Raw genomic sequence first — 6,199 nt, 5'->3', positions numbered from 1 at the left:
CTTGTGTTTCCATCATCATGCCTTCCGGTAAGTTTATATCCAATTGCCCTTTCTTATAGCCAGAAACGGCAGAATGTGTCTGTTTGTATTTAGCAAAGTCAAACATTTTTCTTCTCCTAGACCACAGTGCATGCGTTTTGACTCCCGATTTGCTTTTGTAGTTTTTCTGGTAAATTCGTTCATTTTCCATTTGATTTAAGGCCTTTTTTGTTTTAGGGGAAAGGGGAGCACCAATCCGAAGATTCCCTAATGTCAGTATTGTTTCGTAAAACTGTCGGCGAGAGCCTGCCCATAGCATGTCTTCCAAAATTTACATTTTTGGGTAGGGATACACTTACAGACCGGTTCAGGGCCTCACATTTTTGTGTATATGTTTGAAATCTGGTTTTTGAAATGGCTTCCTCGCTAAGTCTGATTTTCAGGATCTCATGTAATATCATGTTCATTCATTTTCAGAACAGTTGTATTGTTAGAATCCAGGAACATGGAGCGTAGCCACCACGAATTGTAAAAACCACCCCCACAGACAACTGAACAGCTTCGACATTTCGAACAGTCACCATCATAGCACATGACAGTTGCCTCTATGATTAAGGTAGGCGTTTCTTGATTCCTTTTAGATCTCCATAGTGGTTGTGAAACAATTCTTTTACAATGAGACTACACCTGGCCTTGACATCCTGACTGAAGATTTTGTTTATGCGTAATTTTTCTAGTCTTGTTTTCCCAGAAACATGGCATCACTAAACTTTGCTAGGCTACACTGTCTGAACTGAGAGGCAACCAGGTGTGTGGGATCAGCTAGCCTCTCCACTTTCCACATCGGATGTAAAGTTTTTAACCTCTCCTCTATTCCCTCTGCAGATCTTCCATCTCCGTCTGTTGTCACACATTTGACAAGGCCGTCCTGTAGAGCAAACTCCTTGCCTAAATTTCTACCCATGTCCAGCTCGGAAGTGGAGCTTCTGCTAATAAGTTGGCTATGCATCCTTCGTGGCCCCTGGACAATCTACAGAATCTACAGAAAGCCCTTTCCCCTTCAACCAGGACCAGTTCAACAGAATTTGTTTTGCATGACTGCCCCTAAGATATACTGATTTTCTGTGCTTGTTTCACATTCGAGAGCTATTGCCAGTGAAGCCCCCTGGCCTGGCTTTTTGCTGTGCCCAATTGTTAAGCAGATGTATCTGCCATCAACAGCCACATTTATTATATTTGGTTCCCTGCCCCCCCCCCCCCTTTGCATTGATGGCTTTAACTACGTTAACTTGTTCCTTCATGTACCGGGAATTTAACTCAACTGTTGTTTCACTGGCGGTCTTTGATAATTTCTGCATACTGGTCCGAGATGGTGGCGGAATATCTAAACCAGCCAACACAAGCCTGGCCTTGGTGTTCCCAATAGGCATATCCAACAAGCCAGACTGTAGTGTTAAGTTTATTGCAGCAGCCTTCCGTCACTTTCTGCCTGTTTCTACCTCAACGTATAATTTGTAAACAGGAGAGGTGAAACCTCATTTGGTGCATCGAATCGAATATTTCAAGCCTGCTCCCCATTTCAAAATTTGGCATTAAGCAAGCTTCTTCATCCAATTGGAAGTGAAGTTTGATTACTGAATTCCACATGTCAACCATTTTTTCAGTGTTGATGATTCTATTTCCCTCTATGGCATCCATGTTGTTACTATCACCATCTTGTGTTTTTTTTAGGTTTAGACCTCAATTCCCTCCTGCTGCCAGAACCCATGTCATCATAAGAAGGAAGAAGAATATCCGTATCAGATATATTTCCAGGATCAGATATATATGGAATGTCAAATGTAAGAGTTGTAAGGTGTGGCTTGGAAGGGAGGATTATGGTTGGTCAAGCATATATCGGATTTCATTCCAAGGGGGGGGGGGGGGGTTATAAACATGTTGTCTTCTTATGTAATTAGATTATTTTAAACTAATTGGCCTGTTGTGTTGCAGTCAACTGGAAGATGTATCAGAAATAATTACCCTTGTAACATGGACGGGAAATCTTCCTTTGTTCTTTTCGTTGAATAAGCAGATTGTTTTCCCTCTAGTAGATTGGGTGGAGCTTAACCGTGCAATAACTAGACAAGTTCAATGTTATTGCACTCTTTTGCTGGTTTACACTAGTTTTAGTAGAAATCATATAGAGAAGTGGGGGGGGGGGGTGTTTTCTGTGCAATAACAACAAGCATGTTGAGCAGGTGTCAATGTTACAAGTCATTTATAGCACGCTTCATTCGTTAACAGGTTTAACATATTAACTCATGAAAGCCGTGCTATAAATATAACTTGTTGGTTTCAATAATTTAAAAATTTCAGAATTTTGACTTTTGTCAGCTGATATTGACAAAAAAGAGTACCAATATTTTGTCCAAAAAAATCTGAATGAAGAATACACATTTTTATATTCTTCAAGCTTGATTTGAATTCAATTGTTAAAATCATTTTACTAAAAGTACTTATTCTGATAAACAGCCAAGTTATAAAGGAATGAAAATTGTAGATTTGCAAATCTACTGACTTCAAATGGCATAAATAGTGAAAATGTGTACACATAAGGAAGTAATCCATTATCTGTCTAAAAATGCATATATTGCCATGTCTTTTGGACAGGGTGTAGGTGATATGGGCCAGGTGTGGGAGCATAAGTTGTTTTGTAAATAGAACAAATTCATTCCTATATAAGACACAGGTCAACTAAAAATATGTCTACTTTCGTCACCCACGAATGTAGTTCTGATCTAAAAAAAAATCTCTTATTTTTTATTAGGCAAATCTTTAAAGAATTCATGTCAATCGTCGATCTTTCATATCCAGCTAAACGTGTGTTTTATTTACCACTGTAATTATAAACCGTTAATATTAAGACATTTGAAGGCGTGGGTGGATTTTTAAATTCACTGAGGGTTTGCGCATGCGTACCGATGTCAAATTCAATGTTTCATTGAATGTATTCCGTAACTTCACAGAAAAGAAATAAACGATGTGTTCCGACCGTGATAAAGAAATTTTCGTTACAGGGGCAACGCCTTCAAATGTCTTAAAGGACAATATTGGTGTCAGTCATTATAAAATATGTGATAGAGCTCGTTAAATACACCCCAAATATAATTTTAACACAGAGATCATTGCTACGATATCTGAGAAACAGGCACGTGAAGAAACGGGAAGTGACGTCAAACATGACAAACACGAGTTGTCTTTCTATATAACAGACTGAATTAACGAGCGGTAACAGACAAACCATCAAATTTCATTTCACTGATAATTCAGTTGAAGATGAAAAGTTGTTATGAGACGATGAGAGGATATCTGACAATTCAAAAAAGAATTGGCTGTCAGTAGATAAAAGATAACGAACAAATTAGAAAAACTCCGTGCATTACCATGTTTTTATTAAGAACAGAATGAATAAAAACGTGGGAATGCACGGGATTTTTCTATTTTTCTCGTGTTCCTTATCTAGTGACAGCCAATTCTATTTTTGAATTGTGAGATACCCTCCCACCGTCCCATATAATAACTTTTCAACTTCAACGGAATTATCAGTGAAATGAAATTTGATTGTTTGTCTGTTACCGCTCGTTACTTCAGTCTGTTATATAGAAAGACAACTCGTGTTTGTCATGTTTGACGTCACTTCCCGTTTCTTCACGTGCCTGTTTCTCAGATATCGTAGCAATGATCTCTGTGTTAAAATTATATTTGGGATGTGTTTAACGAGCTCTATCACATATTTTAAAATGACCGACACCAATATTGTCCTTTATTATTAACGGTTTATAATTACAGTGGTAAATAAAACACGCGTTTAGCTGGATATGAAAGATCGACGATTGACATGAATTGTTTAACGATTAACCTAATATTAAAATGAATATAATGTATTCCAACAGCTGACATTGGTCTGTTTATAATACATATGGAGAGAGAGAGAGAGGGGGGCGTCTATAAATCTAATAATTTAACTTTATTTTAGCCCCAAATATAGTCCAATTTTGCAGTATGATGTTTGTTATGAAAAAAAAACCCACTTTGCCGGATAAAGTATGTGGAAAATTTTCTATTAAAGGAGCTAAATCGTTAATATTCGGGACCTAGAAGGTGACACAAATGGGTCGCAACGCATATGATAATGTAATATGAATGTATATAAACCGATTTACATTCAATTGTTTCCGTTTTTACTCTAATTTCAAATGAGTTATGTTCGGCAAAATACGTCAGAAGTCTAAATCGGATAGCAATCTCTAACATCTAGTTATTCCAGTCTACACTGATAGTAAATTATTGCGCATGCTCTCCAGATAAGAATATGAGGTCACCGTTTGACATGAATTCCGGAATATGTCTAGCCTCGTTCTTCGAGTCCCTTGTTACAAATGCCGCTGAAACGCATTATGGTACACGATTCGTGAACCAATGATAAAATGTTTATTTTGTCTTAAATATTGAATATTGCCCGGTAAGATAACAACATTATCTTGATTTAAATTGACAAATAATTTCTGTTTGCAATGTCCAAGACTTTGGACGATATGTTGTTAAGAGACATGGCTACTTTAATTATTGTATTGTATGCTATACAATACTCCTGTATACGTTAATATCATGCATTTGTATAACAAAGGATTATCATTATTATCTCACATGATCGATTTAAATATGTCACAGCTGTGAACATGAAGAGACGGTTTGGGGTGGTTTTAGATGATATAGTAAGTATGATATCAGGCAGTCTAAGTGACATAGAATTAAAGAATAACCCTATAATTAACTACATAACCTGATTAATCACCTGACGTACCATATGTTTTGATATTGACTTAGCTACTTTAAAGGCTCAATACCACCCATGTTGTAACTGAATATGTCCCAATCTTTATTCTGGTCAACAAATTGTACTTTTTTACAATATTCCAATTAATTGATGATACAAATTTCATCTTAACACACCTAATTTAAAAAATTGGAATAATTCAACTAAATGATTTGAAAAGCCTGACGTAAAGCTTTTCAAATGTGACTTGGATTTAAAAATATTTTTGAACCCTCTGGACAAGTAAAATAGGATTTAATGGATAATTTACACAAGAGGTAGGACACTAACACATCTAGTACTTAGAATAAGGCCAATTTTTTTTTCTGGAGCTGTCAAGCCAGCAAGAGCATATAGTGGGGAGGGGTAAATTTTAATTTCGAAAATAACTGATTTACTAAACGGTCCAACAATTTCGTCGAGATCTTCCAAAATTTCGCGTAATGTCGTTAGTGTAGTTGTGCAGTTTCATCAAGAATTAGTTGCGTATATGTCGAGTCAGCTGTTCTTGCATATGTGTCGAAATGGGGTTTAACAGGACACAAGCTCATCATATTAAATATGGAACATGACACAAGCTCATCATATTATATAGGCTACAGGACACACGCGCACCATATTAAATAGGTGTAACGCTAGTTAATATCCGACCACAAGGTTTGGGGTGTAATTAATATTATGCCAATAATGTACCTCGGCTACAGAAACCAAAATACAAAGGACCCCCACCCCCACCCTCACCTTTAAATAGACAAGATTAGGAATTAGCCAAAAGGTAATTCTCCTCAAGTATCCCCAAGCAAAAAATGAGAGATGGTCAATTATATATTAAATGCGTATAACAGAATACAGATATATTTTCAACTAATTGAAGATACATTATGTGTTAATCATTAAAGATACATTATGCGTTAATCATTAAAGATACATTATACATTAATCATTAAAGATACATTATGTGTTAAGCATTAAAGATACATTATGTGTTAAGCATTCAAGATACATATGTGTTAAGCATTAAAGATACATTATGTGTTAATAATTAAAGATACATTATGTGTTAATCATTAAAGATACAATCTTTTGTGTGTTAATTATTAAAGATACATTATGCGTTAATCATTAAAGATACATTATGTGTAAAGCATTAAAGATACATTATGTGTTAATCATTAAAGATATATAATGTGTTAATCATTAAATATACATTATGTGTTAATTATTAAATATACAAGGGTTAAAATTTTGTAATTTGTCTATAACATGAGTTGTATCAAAGATAGATACAAAGGAAAGTGAAATGCCGGGTTAAGAATGGATACAAGGGAAAGTTGAATGCCAGATGCATTATGTGTTAATCAT

Source organism: Patella vulgata, chromosome 6 (genome assembly GCF_932274485.2).
Source record: "Patella vulgata chromosome 6, xgPatVulg1.2, whole genome shotgun sequence".
NCBI classification, from domain to species: domain Eukaryota; kingdom Metazoa; phylum Mollusca; class Gastropoda; family Patellidae; genus Patella; species Patella vulgata.
Note: the sequence above shows the minus strand (reverse complement) of the source record.